Here is a 20,263-nt window from a genome sequence, read left to right as displayed (position 1 = left end):
AATGTGTTTATTGGTGGAGTCCCTGGATGAGTGTCGTGTTTGTTGAATTTCTCTGGCTGACCTCTGTTTAGATGTACTATGACCGTTGTGCTGTCTCTGTCGATTTTATCGTCCTTATCATCTGTGTTTGTGTGGGTACCAGAGACAGTGTTTAATGGGTAGATGTTGTTCATGGTTACAGATTGCTAGTTGTCTGCCTGTTTGTCCTGTACTGTCGACTTTTCGTGCAGCCTTTGCATGGAATCTTGTAAACTATATTTGTTTTCCACATGATATGGTTGGGTCTTTTGTTCTGGTGAGTTGTTGTCTGAGCGTGGCTGTCGGTTTATGGGCTGTCATCAATCCGAGTGGTCGGAGATGTCTGGCTGTAAGTTCTGTGAGGTTTATTATATAAGGTAAAGTGGTGAGTGTGTTGGGTCGTGGCAGGTCCTTGTCCCGTTGTTTGTCTGCTCGGCCCTTGTGGATGAAGTTGCGGGGATCTCCGTTCCTGGTGAAGCCTCTGTAGACGTGTTCTTCTTCAGTCACAGGTCGGCAGTGCTGCAGTGTGTAGTCACCCTTTTGAACAGCGTCCTAATGCAGCTTCTCTTGTCTGTGTTTTGATGGTTATAGTTCAGGGTCTGGTCTGGGGTGTGGCTTTTCTGTACACTTTTGTAGCACATCCCCCGTTCTGTGTCCTTTCTCCCATAAACAGTCAGCTTCCAGTTTCCTGTCACTTCAACCTCCCACTGTGTTCCCATGACATTTCAGTCTCTGATTTGCTGCAGTGCTCCCACAAGGCACAGCGCGAGCTGGAAGAGCAAAACCTCATTTTCTCCTGAGAGACCGTGCTGCCTTCAGGATCCAACGCCGAGTTCAATCATTTTAGAACCTGTCCACCTTTTTCCACGGTCTTTACCCGCCCACTCATTCCATCAGTTCCGAAGACGGATCGTTGGGCTCAAAACATTATCTCTTCTTTCTCTCCATAGATGGACTAGACCTGCTGGTTTTGTTCATTTGAAAATGAACAAAATGAGCAGGGAGACAGAATGAGAAGCACTGTTCTGGAAACGCTTTTGCTGTTTGCAATTCTGAGAACAATGGCGAATGTATTTCACACTGAGCAAGTCTCAGCTGGTTCAGGAGGTGCTGGAGCCAGCGGCCTGTGGCTCGTTGATCTAGGGGTATGATTCTCGCATTGGGTCTTCTAACGGGCAGGCTTGCGAGAGATCCCGGCTTTCTTGACTTGTGCAAAAATTCCCGATTAAACTTCTCCAAAAGCACCTTCGTTAAACGAGGCTGGGCTCCCTGGAGTACGAATGGGGCAGGAAGCGGGGAAGTGAAATGATTGGAGATAGCGTTGAACAGGTTGACGTGAGTGGTCCCGTGTTTGCGGAAGGTCAGCAATGAAGGTAGTTTGGAAAACTGGGACAGCTCTCCTCGGAGAACAGAAGTTTGGAATCCGGCGTGGCAAGTTTTCCAAGTCATGAGGGGTCTAGAGATTGGAAATAATGACGTGAAAGTGTTCCGACGCCTGAAAGGATCGAGAACGATTCGGCAGCGTTTTAAATTCATGAGAAAAAGAAGTAAAAGTGACATTCAGAAGAACGTTTTCGTACAAGGAATGGTTAGGGTCAGTAAATCGCTGTCTGACAGTGACAAAGAGGCAGATTCAATGGACACAAAATTGAATTCGGTGGTCATGTTCGACCAACAGAAGGTTCATATTAACACAGCCTCCACACCTCTGCGCAGCAGTATATTACATAACAGCAGTGGAGATCTTTGATATGAGTCTGGAACGTGCATGCCAGGTGCCTGTCGAAAAGCTGAAGGGTTCTGAGAAAACGCACGGCATACTAAACACAGAGTGACGCAACGAAAGCGTGCGGGCCCCACAACCCAGAGGCCCATAGCTCGAAACCATCCTCTATTGCGATTGCTCAAACTCTCCTTGAGCAGCTTTCCTTTGTCGTGAGCCTCTGTACTATATCTTGCCTTTGCATCTGCTCCCCAAAACTTCGAGTGTCTGAGTGACATGTATCGTACTGAACGACTCGCCAAATTCACGCAGTCGAAGTGACTCGCTTCTGGAGGTCTGAGCGGCCTTCTCCTGTTCTCCGTCGAGTTCCTCTGAAGTGAATTGTAAAACCACTTTTCTGAGATGTCAATGAGCTGATAAAGTTGAAACATATGCGTTACGTTTTTGTCCATTCCCTGCAGTAATTCGCCATGCCGGTTCGGACGTGAATGATAAGACGGTCGGCATGTCAGAAACCGCATTACGACTCAAACACATTCCCCCATGATTAGGACAGATCACCGATCGTGAATAACTTCAGAGACAGACAAGTGACAGACAGTCGTCATGGACTCGATGGGCTGAACGGCTTCTGTCTCGCCGAGAATGATGCTACGTGTTTATGCCGTCCCACTGCCTGTCTCTGGGGCAGAGAGGCTGAGGGAGCAAAACTGGTTCATTTTTAACCGTCCCTTCCGTGTTGGACTGCCTGCAGTCCCTCAGCTCAGGGCCGAGGGGATGACTCTCAGTGAGTGAAGGTCACGCAATCCATAAGATTGCTGCGTGAAGACGATTTCTGAACACCAAGAAGGCTACACAACAATGTGAATTTACCTGGGCGAAGAGTCCTCGGTGTCCATTTCTTTCTGTCCTGCCAAAACAGCATCTTTCTATCTCTCCGATAACAGACCCTTGGACAAAGTTCACAATCAAAGTTGTTCATGTTCCCCGCATTAATGTAACTGACACCTCTCACCCCAAGGGTTTCAGAGAGAGAGAGAGAGAGAGGAGAAGAGCGAATGGACTCTACCCGCACCCCACCCTACACCCCGTCCCACCCCCCAGAACAACGTGCAAGTAGAAATAAAATGGTTTAATTATCCACCAGTGGAGGTAGTCCAGTTCCTGGGGATGAGACAAATATCAGCGCCCCTGGGACAGAATGACAAGCAGATGTTCTGGAAACGCTTTGCTGCTTGCAATTGTTGGAGCAATGTGGAATGTACTTCACACTGAGCAAGTTTCAGCTGGCTCAGAGTCTCCGATGTACATTGCTGTGTTTGCCGCCAGCTCAGAGAGAGAACAATAGGAAGGACGTGGGAGTGAATAACGATCCGCGTGAGAGGGCGAATAACTGTTAATGGAGACTGTTAGCGGCTAACAATACGTAGTGTGGCATAGCAGACGAGGTGAGAACAAGGAGAATTTTGTGTGGTAGGGGTCAAGGACATGGGGGAGTTCAGGCCCTAAAGTTATGGAACTCGATATTGAAGACCGGAGGGCTGTAAGGTCTCCAAGTGGAAAATGAAGTGTTGTTCTTTCATCTGGAGCTAGAACACTGCTGCAAGCCTGAGACAGAGATGTTGGCCAGGGAACAGGGTGATGTGTTAAAGTGGCAGGCAACCGCAAGGTCAGGGCCTTTTTTCCGCGGGCAGAACCACCTGATGAAGGAGCCACGCTCCGAAAGCTAAGTGTTTCTAAACAAGCCGATTGGACTGTAACCTGGTGTTGTGTGATTTTTAGCTTTGTACACCCCAGTCCAACACGGGCACCTCCAGATCATGACAAATTTCAAGTGTCCAAATGCGAATACGAGAGAAAAATGCCAACACCATTTTTTTTACCGAACTGTTTTTTTTTCCCTGTGCCTCGACATTTTATTCCTTTTGCATTTTGTCTGGCTGCTCAACGTTCCTGCCTTTACCCCAGGGTAAAGGTATTCCAAAACTAGAGGGTATAGGTTTAGGGTGAGGAGGAAAGATTTGAAGAGATTCAAAAGACTCGGCATAGAACATTCACCCTCACCTTGACCTCTTTCCACCTAGCACATTTCCGACGCCCCTCCCCCAAGTCCCTCCTCCCTACCTTTTATCTTAGCCTGCTGGACAAACTTTCCTCATTCCTGAAGAAGGGCTTATGCCCGAAACGTCGATTCTCCTGTTCCCTGGATGCTGCCTGACCTGCTGCGCTTTTCCAGCAACACGTTTTCAGCTCTGCTCCAGCATCTGCAGACCTCACTTTCTCCTCATAGAACATTCACCCCCTACAGGGCGAAAGTGACGACTGCAGATGCTGGAGATTAGGGTCGAGAGTGTGTGCTGAAAAACCACAGCAGGTCAGGCAGCGTGCGAGGTGCAGGAGAATCGACGTTTCCGGCAAAACCCTTCATCAGGAAATAGCTATGTGGAATTGCATAGCTGGAGCATAATCGAGTGGGTCTGGATGGGATGCTGTTGGGAAGGTCGGTGTGAATGGCCTGTAGGGATTATATGATTCCACTGCCTTAGCCACGCGTATATTGAGAAATGATTGCCCGAAGTCTGCTGTGGGAGGAGTGGGTTCGTTCGTTGGACACTGATACCAGTTCTGGGGAAGGTAGGATTGTGCTGTCTCTCTCTTCACACTCTGCCCCCCGTCCATTTTCTCCCCACCCACTGCCCCCTGCCCATTCTCTCTCCCCACACTGCACCCCCATTCTCTCCCCATAACCCTCTGAACACCAGTCCTTCTCTACCCCCCAACCTCTGTCCCCCTCTCCATTTCTCTCCCTTCTCCACCCCCACCAGCGCCCCTCCCCCTCCTTTCTGGTGCCTCAGCCCTCTTTGATCGCTGTATCAAACCCTTTTAAGGAGAGAGACAGAATGGGTGGTGACGATTCTACCTGGGAAACAGGGTGTGCGAGAAATGACTGATTTTTAAAATTGAGAATAGCTAAAATCATATATTCAGAAACGTTGTTAAAGTCTGGAAGAATGTTTATTTTTAAAAAAAAAACAAGCTGAAGAAATCTTTCTGAAACTTGCATTGATATATGCACAGTTAGGCCACAACCAAGGACAGGCTGTCAGAGTGAATGAGTGAATAAAAGACAAGTCCCACCTCGCCCATGAGGAGAAAGTGAGAACTGCAGATGTGGAGATCAGAGTCGAGAGTGTGGTGTTGAAAAAGCACAGCAGGTCAGGCAGCATCCAAGGAGCAGGAGAATCAACGTTTCAGACATAAGCCCTTCACCTTGCCCTCTCCAGTGTGTGTTGTGAAACTGCTTAACTGCTTAATCATTTCTAGTGGCCGAGCAGAGGCTGATAACAAGTTTGGAACACACGAGAATGAACTCAGATGAGACCTTGGATCATGTCTCACTACAGGAGACCCAGCTACACAATACACACACAAACTCTCTCTCTCTCACACACGCACAAACACACATACACACACACACACACACACACACACTCAAGTACTCACACGGTCATGCAGACCCTCTCTGATAGACAGGCTCTCTCTCAGACACACATTGATACACCCCTCACACTCACATCCATGCACACACCTTCTCACACAATTATACTCCATCACACGCACACTTTACCCAGCATGCGCACGCACACACACAGACGCTCTGTCTCATGCATGCACTCACACACAGAAGTCTTTGGGGTGAATTGCATTTGCAGGATTATATATTTGGAAATTGAACCAGTCTGACTCAGGACCTGGATACAGAAAGACTCTAACCTCACAGCTCTCATGCGTTGTCTGACCTGAGGTGTCACCTCCCTTTATAAAACATTAAGTTACCTGGAGAATGTTACTAAAAAGAAGTTCTGGGATTTACAGATTAATGAACCGAAATCTGCAACCCATTTTAAAAGATGAAAGACTTAACAGGTTTCTTCAATATATCATTTATGTTGCATGACACTATAATCTTTTGCTATACATTCTGTGTCTTACTCAACAGCTACCTGATGAAGGAACAGCGCTCCAAAACCTAGTGCTTCCAAATAAACCTGTTGGACTATACCCTGGTGTTTGTGTCATTTTAAAACTTTGTTTCCAGTGAATACAGCCCACACCTCCCACTGTTGCCAGTAAACTTTGCAATGCCAATGAAACAATAAACCTGCAGTCCTGACAAATTTACAATTTCGAACAATACTAGCTACTCATTCACTGCTCCTTCTGAGACACGACATTGGAAACTCGGTGCTGGTGGCTGAAAGAAATGAGAAGCTGTTGGATCTCACAGCTTTCAATGAGAGTTTAAGCCTGGCGGTAAGTTCAGGTAACCTTTACTGCGACCCAACTTTCTTACAGCTTCAGATCTCCACATCACAAGGCGTACAAAAAGTAGCTTTTCTTTAAAAAAAGCACCTCAAGCTCAAAGTGCACACACTCACCCCCACTCCCCCCACCACACTTTCTTTATTATTGGTCAGTTGAGTTGTCCCTTTGTAACTGGATCCTTCGTACAGCCGGGTAAAGCATGCAGCTGGGACGACTGAGTGAATCCTTTCCCGCAATGGCAGTTTCCATCATTGAAAAGGACATGAGTGAATCAGATGGGTTTTTGCCCTCTGAAAATGGTTTCATCCTTAGATTCTGAAGTCCAGATTACTGACCGAATCCCAATTCTGCCATCTGCCGCGACGGGATTCGAACCTGAGAGTCCCCAGAGCTGGGTTGTTTGCGGCGCTCGGCCATCGCTCCTTCCCTCCCCCTGCGATGGCACGTGAACGCGCTGGTGCCTCCCCAGGTGGGAGGAGCAGGTGAAGCCCTTCCGGCACTGACAGCAGGTGAACGGCCTCTCTCTGGTGTGGACCCACTGGTGGGTCAGCAGTGCAGCTGACTGAGTGAACGCCCTCCCGTACATGGGGCAGTGAATGGCTTCTCTCACTTGTGGACCCACTCGTGCGTCTCCAGATGGCTGATTCGACTGAAGCCCTTCCTGCACACCGAGCAGGTGAATGGCCTCTCCCCGGTGTGAATGCGTCTGTGGGTTTCCAACAGGGATGGGGAAGGGAATCCTTTCCCTCAGTCCCCACATTTCCACAGCTTCCCCATTGGGGGAGCTTTCCTTGTGTTGGTCTGGGTCTGAAATTACCATCAGAACGGGGACATTGTCTCTCCCCACCGTGAGGGGTGAGATTTTGATTCCCCCAGTTGAGTAAATGGTATGAAGCACTTTTCACAGTCACCGCACTGAATCTCCCTCACTCGGTGTCTCAGTATTCTTCCTGCCGCACCAGTGTCCAATATCTTTCAAGCAAACAAAAGCAACCATGTCTTCTTGATTGGAATGGCTGCTGATATTCAAGTCCCAATGAATCAAGTGGCTCTGTCAGAAGTTGATGTATCATTTGTTTTCAGATTTCTTTCGGCACGTCTTCCTGCACAAAAAATCACAAAATAAGTGATCACTGGCAGTACACTTAAACGAACATATCATAGGTGGCAGTTCCTGTAGTTTGCCAGATGCCTGCTGATCAAATAATACCCCGCACACAGAAACCTGAAATCCATCATGCAGCCAGATAGGCTGAGGTGTGTTTAGAGGAAAACTTCATTCAAATCTAATCTAATCTAATCTAATCTAAAACTAAATACGTGTACACATTTAAATCAATATGCCAATCCTTTCAATGCGGCTCAGTTCCATGAGAAACTACACTTTTAATTGTGAACATGAGGAAAAAAGCAATCATTTTCCAGGGTGCAAACTGCATACGTGCCAAACTGAGGGAATACACTAGGAAAATACCTAAAAGAGAGATAGAAAGTATTTGAGCACCTTTGCAGAACTGCTCCCTCTCTGGATTCACTCCAGTTGCTACAAGTAAACCTCCCTGGGGGTCAGGCAGCCCTGCATCGGGAAGCACTGGGATGGTCAACTACGACCAGTTTACATGGAGAACACATCTCCACATTAAACAGACTCGAGGCAAACGTCCCTTCCTTCCACTTAAAGTTCAAGACCCCTCAAAGCGAAATTCCCCAGTTAAGTTTGGAAGAATTTCTTCCAGGTGTTCACTAATCATTTCTATGAGCACTTTGTTAAAGTTTGAATATTGCGAGTTTTGAAAATTAGTGATTCTGAGCGAAATCACAGTTCGAAAAAGAGAATGTGGGAATTTAGACAGATTTTATTTTTGCACATCGACGATATGTCTGCACAACAACATATGACACGACAGCAGTGAAGATCTTTTGACGTCATTCTCAAACGTGCCTGCCACACGCCAGATGAAAAGCTGAATACTTTTCTGGAAAAACTGCCGAGCAATGCAGGAGAATGGCACAACGCGTGCGCGCGTTGGGACCATAACCCAAAAGAAAAACCATTCTCTCCTTTTCATTCAACGTCGTCTTTAGCAGCTTTAGCAGTAACGGCGCTCTGTTCTGCACCTTGCCTTCTCATCCGCTTCCCAAAAAAGCTTCGACATAAGTATTTCACAATGATATACTGGCCCAATGTGCACAGTTGAGGTGACAACCTCTGAGTGGTCTCCTGTTCTCTGTATCCGACGTTGAGGAGGGCAATACTTGTCACTGGCCACTCGGGTGTCAGAGAAAAGTTTCGAAACAACGGGACAAACAGCAGCAGGGAGACACAATGAGAAGCAGCTGTTCTGGAAACTCTTTGTCACTTGCAATTCTTAGAGCAATGTCAAATGTATTTCACACCAAGCAAGTCTCAGCTGGCTCAAGAGGTGTGTGGTGGGTGGGGCAATAGCCGCTGTTTGGCTTTTGGTCTCGGAGCATGATTTTCAGGTAGAGTCTTTAACTGTGCAGACTTGTGCACGGTCCTAGATTCAAATCCCAGACAAGGCTGCGTCTCTTAACTTGATTTGTGCAAAAATGCCCCATTATTTTTCTCAAAAAGCACCTTCGTAAAACGAGGTTGGGCTGCCTGGAGTACAAATGAGGCAGAAAACAGGGAAGTGAAATGGTTGGAGATCGCGTTGAGACAGGTTGAAGTGAGTGGTGCGGTGTTTGAGGAATGTCAGCAATAAAGGTAGATTGAAAAATTGGGCCTGCTCTCCTCGGAGAAACAAAGTTTTCCAAGTCAGTAGGGGCCTAGAAACAGGAAATAATGCTGTGAAAATGCTCCCATGCCTGAAAGGATCTATAGTGATTCGGAAGAGCTTTAAAGTCACTAGGACGAGCGAACGCAGTAGACGAGGTTGCGACAAATGTGCAGGTAAAGTGCGACTTTCCTTTGTAATGGTACTCTGTTCAGCATCTTGCCTTTCAAACGACTTCCTGAGTGTCTGAATGCCCCGTATCATACCGATACTGTCGCGAAACCGTTCAAGTAACGTGCTTTTGGAGGTCTAAATTGTCTTCTCCTGTTCTTCGTCGGTTTCCTATGAACTGAATCGCAAAACCACTTCTCTGAGATGCCAATGAGCTGATAAAGTTGAAACGCACACCTTGTGGTTTCGTGCCTTCCCTGCAGAGGTTCGCCACGCCGGTTCCGACGTGAACGACAAGACGATCCGCATGTCAGAAACCGCATCCCGGGGACAGAATGACAAGCAGATGTTCTGGAAACTCTGTGCTGCTTGCAATTCTTGGAGCAAAGTGGAATGTACTTCACACTGAGCAAGTTTCAGCTGGCTCAGAGTCTCCAGTGCACATTGCTCTCTTTCCCGCCAACTCAGAGAGAGAACAATAGGAGGGACAAAGGAGTGAACAACGATCCGTGTGGGAGGGTGAATAACTGTTAATGGAGACCGTTAGTGGCTAACAATAAGTAGTGTGTCGTAGCAGACTATATGATAACAAGAGCTCGTATGTGTGTGGTCGGGGCCAAGGACATGGGGGATTTCAGGCCCTAAAGTCATGCAACTCGAGGGCTGTGGGGTTTTGAAGTGGAATATGAGGCGTTGTTCTTCCATCTGGAGCTGAGCTTTGCTGGAACACTGCTGCAAGCCTGAGACAGAGATGTTGGCCAGGGAACAGGGTGGCGTGTTAAAGTGGCAGGAAAGCAGAAGCTCATGGCCTTTTTTTGCGGGCAGAACCGAGATGTTCTGCGAAGCAGTCACCCAGTTTATACTTCATGCTCCGTTAGGGAAACGACACTATGAGCAGCTAGCTCAGAGTCTCTAGTGTACATTGCTCTCTGAGTTTATATTTGCACATCGGCGACATGTCTGCACACCAGCACATGACGCTACAGCAGTGAAGATCTTTTGACATCATTCTCGAACAGGCAAGTCACACGCCAGATGAAAAGCTGAATACTTCTCTGGAAAAGCTACCGTGCAATGCAGGAGAATGGCACAGCGGGTGCATGCTGGGATCATAACCCAGAAGCGAAACCATTTTCTCCTATTCACTTAATGTCTTTAGCAGCTTTCCCGTATAACGGCGATCTGTTCTTTTCCTTGCCATGTCATTTGTTTCCCAAGACTTCGGGTATCTGAGCTCAATATATCACATCGATACACAAGTCAAATTTACACAGTAAAGAAACCAACGGTGCAAGAAAAGACTTCCTGCGGGAATGTTGTGTTAAGACATAATCTGAACACCAAGCAGGCTGCACAAAAATGTACTCATATCAATTTACCTGAGGGAAGAGTCTCCGGTGTCCATTTCTCTCTGTCCCAACAGCACAGCATCTTTCTATCTCTACGTTAACAGGTCCTTTGGAACACGTTCAAAGTTGCCCATTTCCTACGCATGACTGTAACTGACTTCTCCTGCCTCACGTAATAGTGTGAGAGAGCAGAAGAGTGAATGGGCTCTGCCTTCCACCAGCACAGCTTGCAAGTAGAAACGAAATGGTTCAATTATCCACCAGTGGAGAGAGCCCGGTCCCTGGGGACGGGACAAACAGCAGCGTCCTGGGAGCAGGGAGACAGAAAGAAAAGCAGATGTTCTTGAAACTCTTCCCTGCTTGCAATTCTGGGAGCAATGCACAATGTATTTCGTTCTGAGCAAGTCTCAGCTGCTTCCGGAGGTGGCTGCACCCATGGCTGGTGGCTCGTTAGTCTGGGATATGATTCTAGCTTTGGGTCTTCGAGCATATGCAGCCGCGTGAGAATTCCCGGGTTCCAATCCCAGGTGAACCATCATTCCTTAAATTGACCTGAGCAAAAATACCTGAAGAATTTTCTCAAAAAGCCGCTTCGTTAAATAAGATCGGACTGCCTGAATTAGGGACGGTGCAGAGCTGCCATTGCAGTGAACACGGCGAAGGGAAACACTTGTTCAAAGTGAAAACAGTATTGCAGATTTTTCGCCCGCGCAATCCGAGTCTGAATGAATCCTCCATCTGTATTACGCTCAATTCTGAGGGTGATACTTTAGAAAGCGGGGAAGTGAAGTAATTGCAGACAGCTCTGAACAGGTTAACGTGAATGGTGCCGTCCTCAGGGATGTCAGCAATGAAGGGAGATTGGAAAGTTTGGGGCAGCTCTCTTTGGAGAACAGTGGACTGAAAGCTTGTCTGATTGAAGTTTTCCACGTCATGAGGGTTTTAGACAGAGGAAATAATGCAGTGAAAATGCTCCCAGACCTGAAAGGATCGAGAACGATTTGGCAGAGATTTAAAGTCATCAGGAAAATAAGTAAAAGTGACATTAGGAAGACCGTTTTCGCACAGGGAGTGGGGTCAGTAAGTCGCTGTCTGACAGTGACAAAGAGGCAGATTCAATGGACACAAAAGGGAATTCGGTGGGCATGTTCAATGTAACAATGTGCAGATTTTCAGGGAGAAGGCGACAGAATGAGACACTTATTTACATATTGTGTTGAACCAGCAGAGCTCAGGTGGGCTGCGTAGCCTCAGTCTGCGCTGTCACACATTTCGTGATTCTGAGTGAAATCGGAGTTGGACCAACAGAACGTGGGAAATTTGACAACGGATATATTCTGCTCAACAGGATACTCCATCACAACAATGAAGGTGTTTTGACATCATTCTCGAAGGTACATGACACAATGCAGATTCAAAACCGAGCATTCCTTTGAATCACGGAGTAATTTGTTTACAGTTATTCAGTTGAGGTGAGCGGAGTTGCGCATTGGGAGCCACTCCAGTTGATAGGTTGAAGCCGTTTTCTCCTGTGTGACAGTCCCACCAGCACTCCAATTTGCTGTGCTTCCAGTCAGTAGATGCAGCTCACTATCCCATACTGATACACGGACCACGGTGACCCAGCTGTGGTGACAAGCTTGTGAAGGGCTGAGTGCTCTTCTCCTATCCTCTGTCTGGCTGCTATGATCCGAATCATCAAACCCCTCTTCTCCGAGATAGGAATAAACTGGTGAAGGTGAAACACATCCGTTCGCGGTGTGTCCCATGCACAGGAGGCCCTGCAGTAATTCCCCACGCTGTTTCACACAGCAGCATCCTCTCGGTGAATTACGCTTGGCAAAAAAATCGATTGAACCAAATCAGTGTCCGGCATTGGATTTTACTGACACCGTTCATCAAATTTCGGCTCACCGTTAATGTGGAGAGAGGCCGTCAGACGAGAGTGATCGAACGTTTCCGCAAAGAATATTTGGCTCAACAGATATTCGGAGGGAACGTACTCCTTTATTGATTTGAAATGTAAGAAGTTGACGTTAGTGAGCCTGACGTGATTTGAACACGCAACCTTCTGATCTGGAGTCAGACGCGCTACCGTTGCGCCACAAGCTCACGCATAGCCTGCACCCTTTATTCATGCTTAAGGGAAGTGATCGCACTGCAATGATTTTACGTTCTGAGAAACAAGGGAGATCAACAGTTCATGTCTGTTCTGTCTCTCCCTCCTCTCCTTCTGTCTCTCGAAACAATTTCCAACTCTACCTCAATAAAAAGGAGAAAGAACTGTGGATGCTGTGTATCAGAAACAAAGAACAGGAGTTGCCGGTGACCCTTCCACAGAACTGATGGTGATTGGGAAAACGTTGGTTTATATGCAGGAGATAGTGTGTGTGGAAGGGACGAGGATACTATGGATTTCAGGCCCTAGAATTATTGAATTCGAGATTGGGACCAGATGTTTGTATGGTCCCCAAGTGTAATATTCGGTGCTCTTCGTTCTGCTGGTGCTGAGCTTCGCTGGAACACTACAGCAAACTTGAGACAGAGATGTTGGCCAGGGAACAGGGTGGGGTGTGGAATTGGCAGGCAACTGGAAGCTCAGGGTCTTTTTTGCAGGTAGAACGTAGATGTTCTGTGCAGCAGTCACCCAGTTTATGCTTCGTTTTCCCCAAATGTAGATGAGACCACATTATGAGCAGCAAATGCAGTAGACTGGGTTGTGGGAAGTGCAGGTAAAGTGCTGCTTCACCTGGAAGGTAAGTTTGGGCCCTTGGATAGTGAGGAGGGAGCAAGTAAATGGGCTGGTGTCACACATTCGGCAGTTACAGGGGAAAGTGCCGTCGGACTATTGGGGTGGGAATGGGGGTAGGGTTGATGGGAATGAAGAAAGAGTGGACACAAGGTATAACTCCTGCCCATTTACCTGTCTGCCAAATATAGGAATTTGTTAAGGGTGTCCAAGGACATTTTCTAATTCACAACATGGATGTACGTACTGGCGAGGGTGCAAAACCTAAGGGCCAGCAACTATAATTCTATGAACATTAGAATAGTGATTGAAAATAATATATCAGATCTAAAAGTTGAAGTTCTAAATTGGAGGAAGACTCAGGTATTAGGCAAGATCTTTCAAAAGCTGATTGGGGGCAGATGTTCACAGGTTAAAGGACTGCTGGAAAATGGGAAGCCTTCAAATATGAGATAACAAGAGTCCAGACACAGAATATTCCTGATTCGGAGATGCTGGTGTTGGACTGGGGTGTACAAAGTTAAAAATCACACAACACAAGGTTATAGTCCAACAGATTTACTTGGAAGCACACAAGCTTTTGGAGCGATGGTCCTTCATCAGGTGATTGTCTGATGTAGACTATATTCCTGTTAGGGTGAAAGGAAAGGCTGGTAGGTTGGGGAATGCTGGATGACGAGAGAAAATGAGATATTGGTTAAGATAAAGAAGGATGCACATATCAGGTATCGGCAGAGAGATCGAGTGAATCCATAGAGAAGAAAGGCAGTATGAGCATACTTAGAGGGATATCATGAGGGCAAAAAGGGGACATGAGATAGCCTTGGCAAATAGAGTCATGGATAATCCAAAGGGATTTTATAAATACATTAAGGACAAAAGGATAACAAGGGAGAGAATACGGCCCCTCAAAGATCAGCAAGGCGGCCTTTATGTGGAGCTGCAGTAGATGGGGCGGGGGGTGCGGGATACTGAACGGACATTGTGCACCAGTGTTTACTGTGGAGAAGGGCATGCAAGATATAGAATGTGAGAAAGTAGATGGTGACATGTTGAAAAAAATGCCCATATTACAGATGAGAAATTGCTGGATATCTTGATATGCATAAAAGTGGATAAATCCCAAGGACCTGATCAGGAGTACCCTAGAACTCTGTGGAAAACTGGGGAAGTGATTGCTGGGCCTCTTACTGAGATATTTGTATCATTAATAGTCACAGGTGAGGGGCCGGAAGGCGAGAGGGTGGCTAACGTGTTGCCACTATTTAAGAAAGGTGGTAAGGAAAAGCCAGGAAACTATAGACCAGTGAACCTGACATCCGTGATGGGCAAGTTTTTGGAGAGAATCCTGAGAGGCAGGATTTACATGTATTTGGAAAGGCAAGAATTGGTAGGGATAGTCAGCATGGCTTTATGTTTGGGAAATCATGTCTCATGAACATGATTGGGTTTTTTGAAGAAGTAACAAAGTGGATTGATGAGGGCAGAGCGATGGACGTGATCTCTCTGGACTTCAGGAAGGCGTTCATCAAGGTTCCTCATGGGAGACTGGTGAGCAAGGTTTAATCTCATGGCATGCAGGGACAACTAGCCATTTGGATACAGAACTGGCTAGAAGGCAGAAGACAGAGGGTGGTGATGGAGGGTTGCTTTTCAGACTGAAGGCCTGTGACCAATGGTGTGTCATAAGGATTGATGCTGGGTCCGCTACTTTTTGTCATTTATATAAATGATTTTTATGTAAACGGAGGAGGTATAGTTAGCAAGTTTGTAGATGACACCAAAATTGGAGGCGAAGTGGACAGTAAAGAAGGTTACCTCAGATCACAACGGGACCTTGTGCAGATGGGCCAATGGGCTGAGGAATGGCAGTTGGAGGTTAATGTAGATAAATATGAGGTGCTGCATTTTGGAAAAACAAATCAGAACAGGACTTTTACACTTAATGGTAAGTTCCTTGGAAGTGTTGCTGAACAAAGAGACCTTGGAGTTCAAGTTGATAGTTCCTTAAAAGTAGAGACGCAGGCAGATTGGATAGTAAAGAAGGCGTTTGGTGTGCTTTCCTTTGTTGGTCAGAGCATCGAGGATAGATGTTGGGAGCTCATGTTGCCACTGTACAGAACAGTGGTCAGGCCACGTTTGGAATATTGCATGTAATTTTGGTCTGCTTCCTATCGGAAAGATGTTGTGAAACTAGAAAAGGTGCAGAAAATATTTACAAGGATGTTGCCAGGGTTGGAGGTTGGAGGGTAGGAAGGTTACTATGAATCTGTAATACTGCATTTCCCGCGGCCGGAGTTTTCCCACGGCACAAAGGAGGTTTTCTAAAGTATATTTAAACCCCTTGCTTTGCTTGGACTCAAACTGCATTGACTTGGAGGAGAGTGGGATTTGCAAAGTGTCCTCCACTCCACACGTGCCTCAACTGCAGGACAGCTGTCCCGCCCGCCTCCATTGTGACGTCACAATTCGGATGCAGCCCTGTCAGTTTCAGAGTGAAACTCCTTCCCTCTGGGCAACATCTGGGAGCCAAGCAATGTCTCCCCCTTTCCATATACCATCCTCCAGCAGCCAGGGGAAAGGGGATGTAGGGGTGGGTGAAACATTGTTCACTTGTCGCAAGTGGAGTGAATCCAGGGAGGGAGCAGACACTCCAAAGGTGCTCAAGTACTTTCTATCTCTCTTAAAGCTATTTTCCTTGTGTATTCCCTCAGTTTGGCACGTATACAGTTTGCACCCTAGAAAAGGATTGCTCCTTTCCTCATGTTCACAACTAAAAGGTTAAATTCACAAGGAACTGAGCAGCATTTACGGGATTGGCACATTGCTCAAAAAATATAAGAGGCCTGGGGCCTGTGGCCTGTGGCTCGTTGGTCTAGGGGTATGATTCTTGCTTCGGGCCTTCTGGTGCGTGGGCATGCGAGAGATCCTGCGTTCAAATCCCAGACGAGCCCTTGTTTCTTATACTGCCTTGTGCAAAAACGGCCAGTCAATATTCTCAAAAACCAGCTTCATTAAACGAGATCCGACTGCCTGAATCAGGGATGGGGCAGAGCTCCCGTTACAATGAACGCGGCAGGGGCAGCACATACTCAAAGCGAAAACGCGTTTTACTTCACACAGAGGGTGGTGGGCGTTTGGAACGCGTTGCCAGCAGAGGTGGTAGAGGCAGGCACGGTCGATTCATGAAAGATGCGTCTGGATAAATGCATGAGTGGTGGGGAGTAGAGGGATACAGATGCTTAGGAATTGACCGACAGGTTCAGACAGTACATTTGGATCGGCTCAGGCTTGAAGGGCCTGTTCCTGGGCTGTAAACTTTCTTTGTTCTTTGTTCTATATGGTGTATATCTGATATTGTTGGCTGTTGTAAAAGTTTCTTTGTAATTATTATTCACCTTCTAATGTAGTAATGGAGTTACGTCCTTTTTTGTCATAATTTTTTATTTAATAGGTCAGCAGGAAGTCAATCAGCAATTTTACTGCCTTTCTTTTCTCAAGCAGCCTTAACATTTCATTTTCATATCCTTGATTCAGCTCCATTTCCAGCATCTTTGTAGGCAGTTTGTTCCATGTTATTGTCACTGAAATGAACTTTTCCTCCATGCACAGCCCAGGCTATCTGGCTGCATGAGTGTTTTCAGGTTTCTGTGGCCTGGATAATATGTGATCAGCAGACATCTCGCAATCCACAGGAATTGACACCAATGTTATGTTCATTAACTGTACTGACAGTGATCACTTATTTTGTGATTTTTCTTTGTAGGGAGACGTGCAGAAAGAAATCTGAAAACAAATGATACAACAACTTCTGACAGAGCCACTTGATTCATTGGGACTTGAATATCAGCAGCCATTTCAATCAAGAAGGCATGTTTGCTTTTGTTTGTTTGAGAGATTTTGGACAGTCCTGTGGCAGGAAGAATACTGAGACACCGGGTGAGGGAGATTCAGTGCGCTGACTGTGAAAAGTGCTTCAAACCATTTACTCAGCTTGGAGGAATCAAAGTCTCACGCCTCAAGGTGGGAAAGGCTATGTACCCGTTCTGTTTGTAATTTCAATCCCAGAGCATCACAAGGAAAGCTCCCTCCAAAGGGGAAACGTTGGAAATGTGGGGTCTGTGGGAATGGATTCCCTTCCCCATCCCTGCTGGAAACCCACAGACGCATTCACACCGGGAGAGGCCATTCACCTGCTCAGTGTGTAGGAAAGGCTTCAGTCGGATCAGCCAACTGGAGACGCACGAGAGGGTCCACAAGGGAGAAGCCATTCACGTGCCCCATGAACGGGAGGGGGTTCACTCAGTCAGCTGCACTGCTGACCCACCAGCGGCTCCACCTGGAGAGAGGCCGTTCACCTGCTGTAAGCGCCGGAAGTGATTTACCTGCTCCTCCCACCTGCGGAGGCACCAGCGCGTTCACGCGCCATCACAGGGGAATCGAAGGAGCGGTGGCCGAGTGCCAAGTGCTTATGCACGAAACGTTGATTCTCCTGCTCCTTGGATGCTGTCTGACCTGCTGTGCTTTTCCAACACCACACTCTCGACTCTGATCTCCTGCATCTGCATTTTTCATTTTCTCCTCGAGGGCAAGGTTGGACTTGTCTTTTATTCACTCATTCACTCCTTACAGCCTGTCCTTTGTTGTGGCCTAACTGCACATACATCAATGCAAGTTTCAGAAAGATTTCTGCAGCTTTTTGTTTGAAAAAAAATTAAATTCTTCCCGACTTTAACGAAGTTTCTGAATATTTGGTTTTAGTTATTCTCAATTTTAAAAATCAGCTATTTCTCACATGCCGTGTTTCCCAGGTAAAGTCATCACCATCCATTCTCTCTCTTCCCTGAGAAAGACTTCATACAGCGATCAAAGAGGGCTGAGGCACGGGAAAGGACGATTGTGGGGGTGGGAGGTGAGGGGGGTCGCTGGTGGTGGTGGAGAAGGGAGGGAAATGGACAGGGGAACAGGCTGGGGTTCAGAGGGTTGGGGGAGAGAATAGAGGATGCAGTGTGAGGAGAGAGAATGGGCAGGGGGCAGTGGATGGGGAGAAAATGGACAAGGGGCAGAATGTGAAGAGAGAGACAGCACAAATGCCACCTTCTCCAGGACTGGTGTCAGTGTCCCACGAACTGGAACCCACTCCTCCCACATTTCTCAAAATACGCGTGGCCAAGGCAGTGGAACCATATCATCCCGACAGGCCATTCACACCGACCTTCCCAACAGCATCCCACTTAGACTCACTCGATTATGCTACAGCCCTGCAGTTCCCCATGGCTTTTTCCTGACGAAGGGTTTTGCCCGAAACGACGAGTCTCCTGCTCCTCGGATGCTCCCTAACCTGCTGTGCTTTTCCAGCTCCACACTCTCGACCCTAATCTCCAGCAACTGCAGTCCTCACTTTCGCCCAGTAAGTGGTGAATGTTCTATTCCTCGTCTTTTCGATCTTTTAAAATCTTTCCCCCAGACACTAAAACCTTACCCTCTAGTTTTGGAATACCTCTATCCCGGGGAAAAGACAGAAACGTTGAGCAGCCAGACAAAATGCAAAAGAAATAAAATGTGGAGGGACAGGGAAAAGAAATCGGCAAAATAAAATAGCTTCGGCATTTTTCTCTCGTATTCGCATTTGGACGCTTAATATTTGTCATGATCGGGAGGTGCCCGTGTTGGACTAAGGTGTACGAAGTTAAAAATCACACAACACCAGGTTACATAGAACATAGAACATAGAAGAATACAGCGCAGTACAGGCCCTTCGGCCCTCGATGTTGCGCCGATCCAAGCCCACCTAACCTACACTAGCCCACTATCCTCCATATGCCTATCCAATGCCCGCTTAAATGCCCATAATGAGGGAGAGTCCAACACTGCTACTGGCAGGGCATTCCATGAACTCACGACTCGCTGAGTAAAGAACCTACCCCTAACATCTGTCCTATACCTACCCCCCCCCCCCCGCCCTTAATTTAAAGCTATGCCCCCTTGTAATAGCTGACTCCATACGAGGAAAAAGATTCTCGACCCTATCTAAACCCCTAATCATCTTATACACCTCTATGAAGTCACCCCTAAACCTTCTTTTCTCCAATGAAAACAACCCCAAGTGCCTCAGCCTTTCCTCATACGATCTTTCTACCATACCAGGCAACATCCTGGTAAACCTCCTCTGCACCCGTTCCAGTGCCTCCACATCCTTCCTATAGTATGGCGACCAAAAGTGCACACAATACTCCAGATGTGGCCGCACCAGAGTCTTATACAACTGCAACATGACCTCAGTACTCCGGAACTCAATTCCTCTACCATTAAAAGCCAGTACGCCATATGCCTTCTTCACCGCACTATTTACCTGGGTGGCAACTTTCAAAGATTTGTGTACATGGACACCAAGATCCCTCTGCTCATCCACACTACCAAGTATCCGACCGTTAGCCCAGTACCCCATCTTTTTATTACTCTTACCAAAGTGAATCACCTCACACTTAGCTACATTGAACTCCATTTGCCACCTTTCTGCCCAGTTCTGCAGCTTATCTATATCCCGCTGTAACCTGCCACATCCTTCCTCACTGTCTACAACTCCTCCGACTTTCGTATCATCCGCAAACTTGCTCACCCAACTTTCTAACCCCTCCTCCAGGTCATTTATAAAAATGACAAACAGCAATGGTCCCAAAACAGATCCTTGCGGAACACCGCTAGTGACGGCACTCCAAGATGAACCTTTGCCATCAACTACTACCCTCTGTCTTCTTCCAGCCAGCCAACGCCTAATCCAAACCTCCAACTCACCCTCAATGCCATACCTCCGTATTTTTTGCAGTAGTCTACCATGGGGAACCTTATCAAACGCCTTACTAAAATCCATATACACCACATCTACTGCTTTCCCCTCGTCCACCTCCTTAGTCACCTTCTCAAAGAATTCAATAAGGTTTGTGAGGCACAACCTGCCCTTCACAAAACCATGCTGACTATCCTTGATCACATTATTCCTATCCAGATGTTCATAAATCCTATCCCTTACAATTCTCTCTAAGATTTTGCCCACAACAGAAGTGAGACTCACCGGCCTATAGTTACTAGGGTTATGCCTACTCCCCTTCTTGAACAAGGGAACCACATTTGCTAGCCTCCAATCTTCTGTCACTACTCCTGTAGACAACGAGGACATAAAAATTAAGGC

General features: G+C 47.0%; 1 protein-coding gene and 1 non-coding gene across 2 annotated transcripts in view; both read right to left on the bottom strand.

Moving 5' to 3' along the window:
* The window catches only part of LOC148142932 (uncharacterized), a 98,425-nt gene that overhangs the window by 49,043 nt on the left and 29,119 nt on the right, over positions 1-20,263 (bottom strand). The window lies entirely within an intron of this gene.
* On the bottom strand, positions 12,366-12,437 carry trnaw-cca (transfer RNA tryptophan (anticodon CCA)). Its single transcript has one exon. It is a non-coding gene; the product is annotated as a tRNA-Trp (tRNA).

Source organism: Chiloscyllium plagiosum, unplaced genomic scaffold (assembly GCF_037043375.1).
Source record: "Chiloscyllium plagiosum isolate Xiang-an unplaced genomic scaffold, Cpla_swu_hap1 HiC_scaffold_27, whole genome shotgun sequence".
Lineage (NCBI taxonomy): Eukaryota > Metazoa > Chordata > Chondrichthyes > Orectolobiformes > Hemiscylliidae > Chiloscyllium > Chiloscyllium plagiosum.
Note: the sequence above shows the minus strand (reverse complement) of the source record. Positions and strands in the feature narration are given on the sequence as shown.